Consider the following 14,080-nt stretch of genomic DNA (forward strand, 5'->3'; position numbering starts at 1 on the left):
TACATAGATGTATAAATACATAGGTTCTAAGAGGCATAAATATCTATGTATATATAGATATAAATATCTATTATAGATACATATAGAGACAGATATCTATATCCATAGACATGTAAATATCTGTATACACGGAGGATGGTTACACAATGGACAATGAAGGAGACCACCTTATAGACAAAATAAGTGATACAGATAGTGGCATTTATAAGAGCATACTATGACAGAGAAACATAAACAATTTCAAACAAAGAGAACACAGCTAAGCAAGATGCATGTGACTCGTTTTAATCTGAGGGCACTAAACCAACAAGTCCACAGGGGGTCAGTAGCTGATGGAAAAGTCTGGAAGGGTGAGATAGTGAAAACGAGTTAAATGTTTCATCTTTGTTTGCAAAGTATACCTTATACATTTTTGGATTCATACTTGTTACCTCCTAAAGTATGTATCATCCTATATATCCTCATTTGCCCACATCCAAACTGTTTCAACTCAAATCAAGCATAAGTCCAACTTGTTTCAACTCTTGTTAGTCAATTGTTGCAATTTCATGAAAAAGACACATTGTGATTCTTTTGTATAGACCAGTAATGGTTAGGATTTCTGTCTAATATTTTTTTTTTTAGTGTCCTTAGAGATCATTTAAAATTTCAACACTTCTCCCTGCTTCACCTTGTTCTGATTCAATTGACATTGGAAAAGTTATGGAAAGAGTGTTTAATATAATCTGAACTCACCAGGTATCTACTGTTTTCTGTACATAAAGATCTGAGAAGTAGACTTCAATGGATATAAAAATAAATATTGTGGATATAGAACATAATTAGAAATTGTGAGAGTCATTTGACCAGAGAGCACTCACAATGGACCCACTTCATCTCCCACACCCATGAGGACAAGTTCATCTTGGTAATAATATCAGCAACTGAAGAGTTAAAGTGTTATCACTGTGAAAAATGATTATGAAAAGAAATTTATGGAATGTTTTCATAGATAGGATGCAACTTTCCAAGAGGCTTTAAATTTCAGGTGAATGTTTTATTATTTGAAATCTTGAGTGGATTACAGACTCTGTAATTTTACAGACTGTTCAGAGTTACATTCTGTCCCATCCCGGAATGAATGCATTACCTTTTGGTTCATGCACTTGTGACGGACTTAATCACCTTAGAGGCAATCTGTGTTGGAGAGTGTTCTAAACCAATGTGTGCGTACCAGCTGCAGGTCTGACAAGAACCATTTACTCTCATGTTGTTGTAGTTGCTGTTCAGTGGCTAAGTTGCGTCTGACTCTTTGTGACCCCATGGACTGCAGCACGCCAGGAATCCCTTCCCATCACCAACTCCCGAAGCTTGCTCAAATTCATGACAGTTGAGTCAGTGATGCCATCCAACCATCTCTTCCTCAGCCATCCCCTTCTCCATTTCCTTCAACCTTTCCCCGCATCAGGATCTTTTCCAGTGGCTCGACTCGTTGCATCAGGAGGCCAAAGGGTTGGAGCTTTGGTTTCAGCGTCAGTCCTTCCTATGAATGTTCAGGACTGATTTCCTTTAGCATTGACTGGTTTGATCTCCTCGCAGACCCAGGGACTCTCAAGAGTCTTTCTAGCACCACAGTTCAAAAGCATTAGTTCTTCAGTGCTCTGCCTTCTTTGTGGTCCTCCTCTCACGTCCGTACATGACTACTGCAAAAACCAGTAGCTTTTACTCTCACATATGGGATATCAAATTTGATTTTACCTGTTGCCTGCTATGTTTATGCTCTTGGCTCATACTTCATGTACCCATGTAGTGTTGCATTTCAATCCAGGTTGAAACAGAGCTTTATTTGAAGAACGTTTTGCCCACCAGCAGCGTTCTATTCTCACCAGCACCTCTTGCCTTGGTGTGACATCTCAAAACTCAGAAACTCTTACATGTTATATGAATATCAATTTCATCTTAGCAGAGTTTAAACAGAGAAGTGAAAGAATCAGGGTGCCTATTTTATCAGGTTTCTCCAGGCAGAAAATTGAAGCTTGATGTGGTTCAGTTGCTCAGTCATGTCCAACTCTTTGCAACCCCATAGACTGCAGCATGCTGGGCTTCCCTGTCCTTCACCATCTACCAGAGTTTGCTCAAACTCATGTTCATTATGTTGGTGATGCTATCCAACCATCTCATCCTCTGTCATCCCCTTCTCCTCCTGCTCTCAGTCTTTGAAATTGAAACTGTTAGAAGGCAGAGTTCATATAGCTTATGGGCTCCTTGACTCCATTTTTTTTTTTTTTTTTGCAAAAATTTTCTTATGTACTTTTTCAAGTGTGACCTTTCATTCATATAATAGTGAATAACAGAATTAGAAGAAACCAATTTGAAACAACGGGTTGTTTCTACCCTGACAATCTGAACACAAAGGAGCCAGTGGGAACTACAAAGATCTGAGGGCCAAGCTTTTAAGAATATTTTAGGTTGGCAAATGCTAGCTAGTATGCTTTCCCTTTCAACAAGTTTTATTCTGATAAAGAATATTCTTTTCCAGAAGGCTTCCAGTGTGGCTGCCACCTGCTGGAAGCATGGGAGAAGGAATCAGGGCACTGTCTGTCTGTCTTTACAAGACACTGGACTCAACTCTAAGAAATCCCTAGATCTTCCCTGGATCCTGACCACCACATGGCCAAAGATACTGGTAACAGTTTTGTTTTGCCTGTTCAAGTGTTTAATGACAAAGATTCTTTCGGTTTCCTGATGTGGGTGACATTTGGGGCCCAGTGATGATTTTTTCTTTAAGAAATTTACTTCCTAGTTCCCACCTGAGAGTGAGCCCCCTGTCCAGTGATGAGAGACCCTGCCTGTGTGTGACCTGTGCCTCCAGGAGAGCAACTTTGCGCTAGTTTAAACCTGGCCAAGTTCTGTCTGCATGGTAGATTTAGACCTCTCTGTCTTGTCTAGGGGCTTCCCTGGTGGCTTAGATGGTAAAGAATCTGCATGCAGTGCAGGAGAACTGGGTTCTTCTCTGGATCGGGAAGATCCCCTGGAGAAGAAAATGGCAACTGAATCCAGTATGCTTGCCTGCAGAATCCCATGGACAGAGGAGACTGGAGGGTTCCAATCCATGTGGTCATAAACAGACATGTCTGAAGGATGAATATTTTGACTTTTCAATCCTGTCTGCACTGATTAGGTTTAGACAAGACTGCTTGCTTTCTGCAATGAGAATATTGACAGCTGACTGTGTTCTGTGTGCACGAGGACGTGGAGACCTGGGTGCACACTGGGCCTGGCCTCCGTCCTGGAAAACTCCATGCCTGTGTCTGAATGTGAGTGCTCAGAGGTCTGGGGTCTGGAGCTGAGGTGGGCTTCTCTGGGTAATGTGTCCTGCTCTGAGAGGGGTTCCATGGCCCTCCCAGGGGTCAGTGCTGCAGTAGGGGTCATAGTCTTTCCTCCAGCCAGGCTCACCTGCCCTGAGGCTCATGGAGACTCCTCAGGTGGGCTACTTGGTAATTATTCCAGTTTTTCAGCGCATTCAGTTTGAGTAGGGAGGCAGGTTCACCTGGCTCATTGATTCCAGGGTACAAGGATCAGGCAAAAAATCAACGGGCAGCAGGTGAGACTGCTATGTGATCGCCTTCCCTTCAGCCATCCCTGCTTAGCAGACAGCAGACCTGCCCCTCGTGTTCTAGCCCTGCGCCTGGTGTATTTTCTCAACATCTCAGAGGGAAAACAAAGAACGGAGCCTGCTGGAACCAAGGCAGTGTGTTCAACATTATCGTGACAGCTGTCGAAACAGTTAGTATCAGACAGAACCAAAGGGCAGGAGAGGTGGACTTCTCTGGGACGAGAGAAGTTTCCAGGAACCCAGTCGTTTCTGCCTTTGGGGCCCAGCCATCAGGGACCTGGTGTCTTAACCAAGAGTCATGCAGCCGCAGATGCAGGGTTTGGGGACTGTGTGGGTCTCACCCCATCCACACGGGTCCGGATCCTGTGCCCAGAGACCCCGTGTCTGCTCTTCACCTCTGTGTGTCTTGCCCCTTGGAGATCCCCAAAATCTGAATTGAGTGTCTTGCCCTGACTAACCTGTGGTCCTTTCTCTTCTCTTCATCTTGGGACATTCACATGAGGTCAGGCATCTTTGAATGGGTTGCTGCTCTGTGTTCTGCTGGGTGAAAAGCTTTGGCGGTATCATATTAACATCATAGTGTATCACAGACCTAATTTGTAGGGTCACCACTGTCTGGGGTCCCCTAGATGGATTTTCTGTAATTTAATTTTTATTTTCTGTTGGAGTCAGTTTGATTTCCATTGTTTTATTAGTTTTAGCTGTACAGGAAATTAATTTGATTTTACATAGAAGTGAATCTATTCTTTTTCCATTTTTTCCCTCATATAGATTATTACAGTCTCTGTAGTAGAGTTCCCTGTTCTTTTCAGTAGGTCCTACTTGCTTATCAATTTGTTAGATCTTAGTGTGTATATAAATCCTAAACTCTTTATCCCTTCTTTCCTTCTTTTGATACTCATCATTTGATTTTCGCAGGGTGTGAAGTCCTTTTTGTACTTTAGGTCATTGGTATGAATTTATAGGCTACCCCTGTAAGTGGTATCTCATGATATTGTCTTTCTGTCTCTGAGTTTCCTCACTTGGGGTGATGATTTCTTCGTACACCATACTGCTGACAGCATCCTTGTTTCACTCTGTTTTACCGTTGAGTGGCGTTGCAGTTATAGCTGTTCCGCCTTGTCTTCACTTCTTCCACTGGGCCTTTTGCTGGATTCCAGGACTTGCCTGTTGAAGGAGTGCTGCCCTGAAAATCAAGGTGCACGTGTCATTTTGAATGGTGACTTTCTGTGGACCTGTGCTTTCCTTTATAGCTCAGTTGGTTAAGAACCCACCTGCAATGCAGGAGACCCCAGTCAATTCCTGGGACCGGAAGATCCCCTGGAGAAGGGATGGGCTACCCACTCCAGTATTCTCCGGCTTTCTTTGTGGCTCTGCTGGCAAAGAATCTTCCTGCAATACAGGAGAGCTGGGCTTGATCCCTGTGTTGGGAAGATCCTCTGGAGTAGGGAAAGGCTACCCACTCCAGTGTTCTGGCCTAGAGAATTCCATGGACCGTATAGTCCATAGTGTTGCAAAGTGTTGAACACGACAGAGTGACTTTCACTTCACATTCTCTGGACCTAGGCCCGTGAGTGGGAGTGCAGGGTCATAGGATACCTCTGTGTCTTGTGTTTCTTGGAAACTCCATGCTGTTTTCCATAGTGCCTTCACCGTTTACATTCCCAAAAAGATTGTAGGAGGATTTCATTTTCCGTATATTCTTTGCAGATGTTTTATTTTATTTATTTATTTAATCTTTATTCTTTGTAGATCATTTTGATGATGGCCACTGTGAGCAGCGTGAGGTGATACCTTAGTGTAGTTTTGATTGGCATTGATTTAGTAATTATTGGTGTGGACTATCTATCCACGTGCTTTTATTATTTTATACTTTGTGAGTACAATTTATCTCTTGAAACTGGCCTCTTGCAACTTGGCCCTGTTTGGAATTCTTTTCTGATGAAGTACCCCCAGGACATTTCTTGAGGGCAGATGTCATTTAAAGCCCTGTCAACCTTGTGACTATTTAGAGTCCGTCAGCACCTGTTTTATGGCTTCCCTGCTCACTCGGTGGTAAAAGAATCCACCTGCAATACAGGAGACTTTCAGGAGACCTGGGCTCGATTCGTGGGTTGGGAAGATTCCCTGAAGAAGGAAACGGCAAACCACTCCAGTATTCTTGCCTGGAGAATCCCATGGGCATCGGAAATCCTTTGTCCTGGTAGGCTACAGTACATGGGATTGTAAAGAGTCAGACATGACTGAGCAACTAAACAACAAAAACCGCACCAGTTTTGACATGTAAATATTGATCTGTACCAGCTAATTACTCCCCCCACCCCCTGCCACCTTTCCATTTTGGTAAGCGTAAGTTTCTGAGTCTGTGAATCTGTTTGCATTTTGTAATGATGCTCATTTGTATCCATTTTTAGATTCCACTGAAGTGATACTCTCTAATATTTTCCCTTTCTCAGTTATTTCCCTTAGTTTGATCACCTCTAGTTCCATCCCTATACCTGGGAATGGCATTATTTCATCCTTCTTTATGTCTGAGCCATATTGCATTGTGTATATGTGCCTCATTTTCTGTATCCATTCGTCTGTCCTTGTACACTTAAGTTGCTTCCCTGTCTTGGCTATTATACCTAGTGCTGCCATGATCTTTGGAGTGCAGGTGTCTTTTAAAAGTTTGCTTTTTATTCTGAATCTACTTCTAGGTATTGGATTTCTGGGTCACTGGGTACTTCTGTGCTTAGTTTTTAAAAGAACCTCCATAATGTTCTACCTAATGAGTGTACCAATTTACATTCCTACCAACAGTGTAGGAGGGTTTCTTTCTTTCCACACCCTCTGCAGAATTTATTGTTGTAGGTTTTTGATGTGGTCATTCTGACCAACGTGAGGTGATACCTCATGGTATATTTGATTTGCCTTTCTCAAAGAACAAGTGATGCTGAGCATCTTGTCATATGTTTTTATCACCGACTCTATGACCTCTTTAGAGAAACATGCATTTGGACCTTTGACTGATTTTTTGTGTGTGTGTGAGTTTTTTTTTTTTTTTAAATTGAGCTTTACTAATAATTTGTATGTGTTGAAGAGAAAGTTCTTGTGAAATCAACCCTGAATATTCACTGGAAGGACTGTAGCTCCAATCTTTTAGCCACCTGATGCAAAGAGTTGACTCATTGGAAAAGACCCTGATGCTGGGAAAGATTGAGGACAGGAGGAGAAGTGGGCAGCAGAGGATGAGATGGTTGGATGGCTTTACCCACTTAACAGACATGATTTTGAGCAAACTCCCAGACATAGTCAGGGACAGAGAGGCCTGGCATGCTGCCGTCCATGGGGTCACAAAGAGTCAGACAAGACTTAGCAACTGAACAGCTACAAAAACCTGAATCCTCCTGAATATTAACTGCCTAGCAAGTCAGCTGGCATTTAGTATTCAGTTGTCCAGTATGAAAAGACAAAAAGATATGACACTGAAAGATGAACTCCCCTGGTTCGTAGGTGCTCAATATGCTACTGGAGAAGAGTGAAGAAATAAATCCAGAAGGAATGAAAAGGCTAAGTCAAAACGGAAACAGTTGTGGGTGTGTATGGTGGTATAAGTAAAGTCTGATGCTGTAAAGAGCAATATTGCATAGGAACGTGGAATGTTAGGTCTATGAATCCAGGTAAGTTAGAAGCGGTCAAGTAGAAGATAGCAAGAGTGAACACTGACATTTGAGGAATAAGTGAACTAAGATGTGTGGGTTAGGGTTAGGTTAAAATGTGGTCCACTGGAGAAGGGAAGTGCAAACCACTTCAGTATTCTTGCCTTGAGAACCCCATAAACAGTGTGAAACGGCAAAAAGTTAAGACATTGAAAGAGGGACTCCCCAGGTGGATGGGTGCCCAATATATTACTGGAGATTTGTGGAGAAATACCTCTGGAAAGAATGAAGGAATGGAGCCAAAGCAAAAACAACACCCAGTTGTGGATGGGACTGGTGGTAGAAGCAAAGTTCGATGCTATAAAGAGCAATATTGCCTAGTAACCTGGTATGTTAAGTCCATGAATCAGGTCAAATTAGTAGTGGTCAAGCAGTAGATGACAAGAGTGAACATCAACATTCTAGGAATCAGCAAACTAAGGTGGACTGGAATGGGTGAATTGAACACAGAGGAGCAATTATATCTACTACTGTGGGCAGGAATCCCTTAGAACAAGTGGAGGAGCCATCATAGTCAACAAACGAGTCTGAGATGCAGTCATTGGATGCAATCTCAAAATCAACAAAATGGTGTCCTTTTCATTAAAGGGGACTGGAATATAAAAGTAGAAAGTCAAGAAACACCTGGAGTAACAGGCAAATTTGGCCTTGGAGTACAGAATGAAACAGGACAAAGGCTAATAGAGTTCTGCCAAGAAAATGCACTGGTCATAGCAAACACCCTCTTCCAACAACACAAGAGAAGACTATACACATGGACATCAACAGATGGATGACACCGAAATCAGATTGATTATATTCCTTGCAGCCAAAGATGGAGAAGCTCTATACAGTCAGCAAAAACAAGACCAGGAGTCAACTATGGTTCAGATCATGAACTCCTTATTTCCAAATTCAGAGTGAAAGGGAAGAAATAGGGAAAACCACTAGATCATTCATGTATGACCTAAAACAAATCCCTTATGACTATACAGTAGAAGAGAGAAATAGAATTAAGGGGCTAGATCTGATAGACAGACTGCCTGATGAACTAAGAATGGAGGTTCATGGCATTGTAGAGGAGACAGAAATCAAGACCATCCCCAAAAATACAGAAAATAAAAAGAAATACAAAAATCAAAATGGCTGTCTGAGGAGGCCTTACAAATAGCTGTGAAAAGAGGGAAGTGAAAAGCAAAGGAGAAAAGGAAAGATATCCCCATTTGAATGCAGAGTTCCAAAGACGAGCAAGGAGAGATAAGAAAGCCTTCCTCAGTGATCAGTGCAAAGAAATGGAGGAAAGCAATAGAATGGGAAGGACTAGAGATCTCTTCAAGAAAATCAGAGATACCAAGGGAACACTTTATGCAAAGATGGGCTCAATAAAGGACAGAAATGGTAGGGACCTAACAGAAGCAGAAGACATTAAGAAGAGGTGACAAGAGTGCACAGAAAAACTGTACAAAAAAGATCTTCATGACCCAAATGATCATGATAGTGTGATCACTCACCTAGAGCCAGACATCCTGGAATGTGAAATCAAGTGGGCCTTAGGAAGCACCACTATGAACAAAGCTAGTTGAGGTGACGGAATTTCAGTTGAGCTATTTCAAATCCCAAAAGATGATGCTGTGAAAGTGCAGCACTCAATATGCCAGCAAATTTGGAAAACTCAGCAGTGGCCACAGGCCTGGAAAGGTCAGTTTTCATTCCAATCCCGAAGAAAGGCAATGCCAGAGAATGCTCAAACTACCCCACAATTGCACTCATCTCACAGGCTAGTAACGTGATGCTTAAAATTCTCCAAGCCAGGCTTCAGCAAGACGTGAACCTTGAAATTCCAGATGTTGAAACTGGATTTAGAAAAGGGAGACGAACCAAAGATCATATTGCCAACATCCGCTGGATCATCAAAAAAGCAAGAGAGTTCCAGAAAAAGATCTATTTCTGTTTTATTGAGTATGCCAAACCTTTGACTGTGTGGGTCACAAGAAACTGTGGAAAATTCTGAAAGAAATGGGAATACCAGACCACCTGATCTGTCTCTTGAGAAACCTATATGCAGGTCAGGAAGCAAGAGTTAGAACTGGATATAGAACAACAGACTTGTTCCAAATAGAAAAGGGGTATGTCAAGGCTGTATATTATCGCCCTGCTTATTTAGCTTATATGCGGAGTACATCATGAGATACGCTGGGCTGGAGGAAGCACAAGCTGGAATCAAGATTGCCGGGAGTAATATCAATACCTTCAGATATGCAGCTGACACCACCCTTATGGTAGAATGAGAAGAAGAAGTAAAGAGCCTCTTGATGAAAGGGAAAGAGGAGAGTGAAAATATTGTCTTAAAGTTTAACATTCAGAAAACTAAAATCATGTCATGCGGTCCCATCACTTCGTGCTAAATAGCAGGGGAAACAGAGGTTGACTTTATTTTTCTGGGCTCCAAAATGACTGTAGATGGTGATTGCAGCCATGAAATGAAAAGACACTTGCTCCTTGGAAGAAAAGTTATGAGCAATCTAGACAGCATATTAAAAAGCAGAGACATTACTTTGTCAACAAAGTTCTGTCTAGTCAAGTGTATTCTTTTTCCAGTGCTCATGTATGGATGTGAGTATTGGATTTTTTTTTTTTCATTTATTTTTATTAGTTGGAGGCTAATTACTTTACAATGCTGTAGTGGGTTTTGTTATACATTGACATAAATCAGCCATGGATTTACATGTATTCCCCATCCCGATCCCCCCTCCCCACTCCCTCTTTACCCGCTCCCTCTGGGTCTTCCCAGTGTAAGAGCCCTGAGCACTTGTCTCATGCATCTAACCTGGGCTGGTGATCTGTTTCACCCTAGATTATATACATGTTTCAATGCTGTTCTCTTGAAACATCCCACCCTCGCCTTCTCCCACAGAGTCCAAAAGTCTGTTCTGTACATCCGTGTGTCTTTTTCTGTTTTGCATATAGGGTTATCATTACCATCTTTCTAAATTTGATATATATGCGTTAGTATACTGTATTGGTCTTTATCTTTCTGGCTTACTTCACTCTGTATAATGGGCTCCAGTTTCATCCATCTCATTAGAACTGATTCAAATGAATTCTTTTTAATGGCTGAGTAATATTCCATGGTGTATATGTACCACAGCTTCCTTATCCATTCATCTGCTGATGGGCATCTAGGTTGCTTCCATGTCCTGGCTATTATAAACAGTGCTGCGATGAACATTGGGGTGCGTGTCTCTTTCAGTTCTGGTTTCCTCGGTGTGTATGCCCAGCAGTGGGATTGCTGGGTCATATGGTAGTTCTATTTCCAGTTTTTTAAGAAATCTCCACACTGTTTTCCATAGTGGCTGTACTAGTTTGCATTCCCACCAAGAGTGTAAGAGGGTTCCCTTTTCTCCACACCCTCTCCAGCGTTTATTGCTTGTACACTTTTGAATAGCAGCCATCCTGACTGGCGTTTAATGGTTCCTCATTGTGGTTTGGATTTGCATTTCTCTGATAATGAGTGATGTTGAGCATCTTTTCATGTGTTTGTTAGCCATCTGTATGTCTTTTTGGAGAAATGTATATTTCGTTCTTTGGCCCATTTTTTGTTTGGGTCATTTGTTTTTCTGGAATTGAGCTGCAGGTGTTGCTTGTATACTTTTGAGATTAATCCTTTGTCTGTTGCTTCGTTTGCTATTATTTTCTCCCAATCTGAGGGCTGCCTTTTCATCTTGCTTATAGTTTCCTTTGTTGTGCAAAAACTTTTAAGTTTCTTTAGGTCCCATTTGTTTATTTGTGCTTTTATTTCCAATATTCTGGGAGGTGGTTCATAGAGGATCCTGCTGTGATTCATGTCGGAGAGTGTTTTGCCTATGTTCTCCTCTAGGAGTTTTATAGTTTCTGGCTTACATGTAGATCTTTAATCCATTTTGAGTTTATTTTTGTGTATGGTGTTAGAAAGTGTGCTAGTTTCATTTTTTTTACAAGTGTTTGACCAGTTTACCCAGCACCACTTGTTAAAGAGGTTGTCTTATTTCCATTGTATATCCTTGCCTCCTTTGTCGAAGATACGGCGTCCGTAGTTTCGTGGCTTTATCTCTGAGCTTTCTATTCTGTTCCATTGATCTATATTTCTGTCTTTGTGCCAGTACCATACTGTCTTGATGACCGTGGCTTTGTAGTGTAGCCTGAAGTCAGGCAGGTTGATTCCTCCAGTTCCATTCTTCTTTCTCAAGATTACTTTGACTATTTGAGGTTGTCTGTATTTCCACACAAATTGTGAAATTATTTGTTCTAGTTTTGTGAAAAATACCGTTGGTAGCTTTATAGGGATTGCATTGAATCTGTAGATTGCTTAGGGTAGTATAGCCATTTTGACAATATTGATTCTTCCAATCTATGAACGCGGTATATTTCTCCATTTGTTTGTGTCCTCTTTGATTTCTTTCATCAGTGTTTCATAGTTTTCTGTATATAGGTCTTTTGTTTCTTTAGGTAGGTATACTCCTAAGTATTTTATTCTTTTTGTTGCAATGGTGAGTGGTATTGTTTCCTTAATTTCTCTTTCTGTTTTCTCATTGTTAGTGTATATGAATGCAAGAAATTTCTCTGTGTTAATTTTATATCCTGCAACTTTACTATATTCATTGATTAGCTCTAGTAATTTTCTGGTAGAGTCTTTAGGGTGTTCTATGTAGAGGATCATGTCATCTGCAAACAGTGAGAGTTTCACTTCTTTTCCTATCTGGATTCCTTTTACTTCTCTTTCTGCTCTGACTGCTGTGGCCAAAACTTCCAAAACTATGTTGCCTAGTAGTGGTGAGAGTGGGCAACATTGTCGTGTTCCTGATTTCAGGGGAAATGCTTTCAATTTTTCACCATTGAGGGTAATGCTTGCTGTGGGTTTGTCGTATATAGCTTTTATTATGTTGAGGTATGTTCCTTCTATTCCTGCTTTCTGGAGAGTTTTAATCATAAATGGGTGCTGTTGGATTCTGTTTGCTAGAATTTTGTTAAGGATTTTTGGAGCTATGTTCATCAGTGATATTGGCCTGTAGTTTTCTTTTTTGGTGGCATCTCTGTCTGGTTTTGGAATTAAGGTGAAGGTGGCCTCATAGAATGAGTTTGGAAGTTTACCTTCTTCTGCAATATTGTGGAAGGGTTTGAGTAAGATAGGTGTTATCTCTTCTCTAAATTTTTGGTAGAATTCAGCTGTGAAGCCAACTGGTCCTGAGCTTTTGTTTGCTGGAAGATTTCTGATTACAGTTTTGATTTCCTTGCTTGTAATGGGTCTGTTAAGATCTTCTCTTTCTTCCTGGTTCAGTTTTGGAAAGTTATACTTTTCTAAGAATTTGTCCATTTCTTCCAAGTTGTCCATTTTCTTGGCATAGAGCTGCTAGTAGTAGTCTCTTATGATCCTTTGGATTTCAGTGTTGTCTGTTGTGATCTCTCCATTTTCATTTTTAATTGTTAATTTCATTCTCCTCCATTTGTTTCTTAATGAGTCTTGCTAATGGCTTGTCAATTTTGTTTATTTAATAAAAACCAGTTTTTAGCTTTGTTGATTTTTGCTATGGTCTCTTTAGTTTCTTTTGCATTGATTTCTGCCTTAATTTTTAAGATATTTTTTCCTCCTACTAACCCTGGAGTTCTTCATTTCTTCCTTCTCTAGTTGCTTTAGGTGTAGATTTAGGTTATTTATTTGACTTTTTTCTTGTTTCTTGAGGTAAGCCTGTAATGCTATGAACCTTCCCCTTAACACTGCTTTTATAGTGTCCCATAGGTTTTGGGTTGTTGTGTTTTCATTTTCATACATTTCTATGCATATTTTGATTTCTTCTATGATTTGCTGGTTATTCAGAAGCATGTTATTAGCCTCCATATGTTTGAATTTTTACCATTTTTCCCCCTGTAATTGAGATCTAATTTCACTGCACTGTGGTCAGAAAAGATGACTGGAATGATTTCAAATTTTTTGAATTTACCAAGAGTAGATTTATGGCCCAGGATGTGATCTATTTTGGAGAAGGTTCCGTGTGCACTTGATAAAAAGGTGAAGTTGATTGTTTTGGGGTTAAAGGTCCTATAGGTATCAATTAGGTTTAGCTGGTCCATTGCGTCATTTAAAGTTTGTGTTTCCTTGTTAATTTTCTGTTTAGTTGATCTATCCATAGTGGTGAGTGGGGTTTTAAAGTCTCCCACTATTACCGTGTTGCTATTAATTTCCTCTTTCATACTCGATAGCATTTGCCTTACATATTGTGGTCCTCCTATGTTGGGGGCATATATATAATTATGATTGTTATATCTTCTTCTTGGATTGATCCTTTGACCATTATGTAGTGTCCTTCTTTGTCTCTTTTCACATCCTTGATTTGAAAGTCTATTTTATCTGATATGAGTATTTCGACTCCTGCTTTCTTTTGTTCTCCGTTTGCGTGAACTATTTTTTCCAGCCCTTCACTTTTAGTCTGTATGTGTCTTTTGTTTTGAGGTGGGTCTCTTGTAGACAGCATATATAGGAGTCTTGCATTTGTATCCATTCAGTCTTTTTTTTTTTTTTTTTTTTTTGTTTGGGACATTCAACCCATTTACATTTAAGGTAAATATTGATTGGTATGTTACTGTTGCCATTTACTTTGTTGTTTTGGGTTCACGTTTATACAACCATTCTGTGTTTCCTGTCTAGAGAAGATCCTTTAGCATTTGTTGAAGAGCTGGTTTGGTGGTGCTGAATTCTCTCAACTTTTGCTTGTCTGTAAAGCTTATGAATTCTCCTTCATATCTGAATAAGACCCTTGCTGGATACAGTAAT

Source organism: Muntiacus reevesi, chromosome 2 (assembly GCF_963930625.1).
Source record: "Muntiacus reevesi chromosome 2, mMunRee1.1, whole genome shotgun sequence".
In the NCBI taxonomy this organism is placed as follows: domain Eukaryota; kingdom Metazoa; phylum Chordata; class Mammalia; order Artiodactyla; family Cervidae; genus Muntiacus; species Muntiacus reevesi.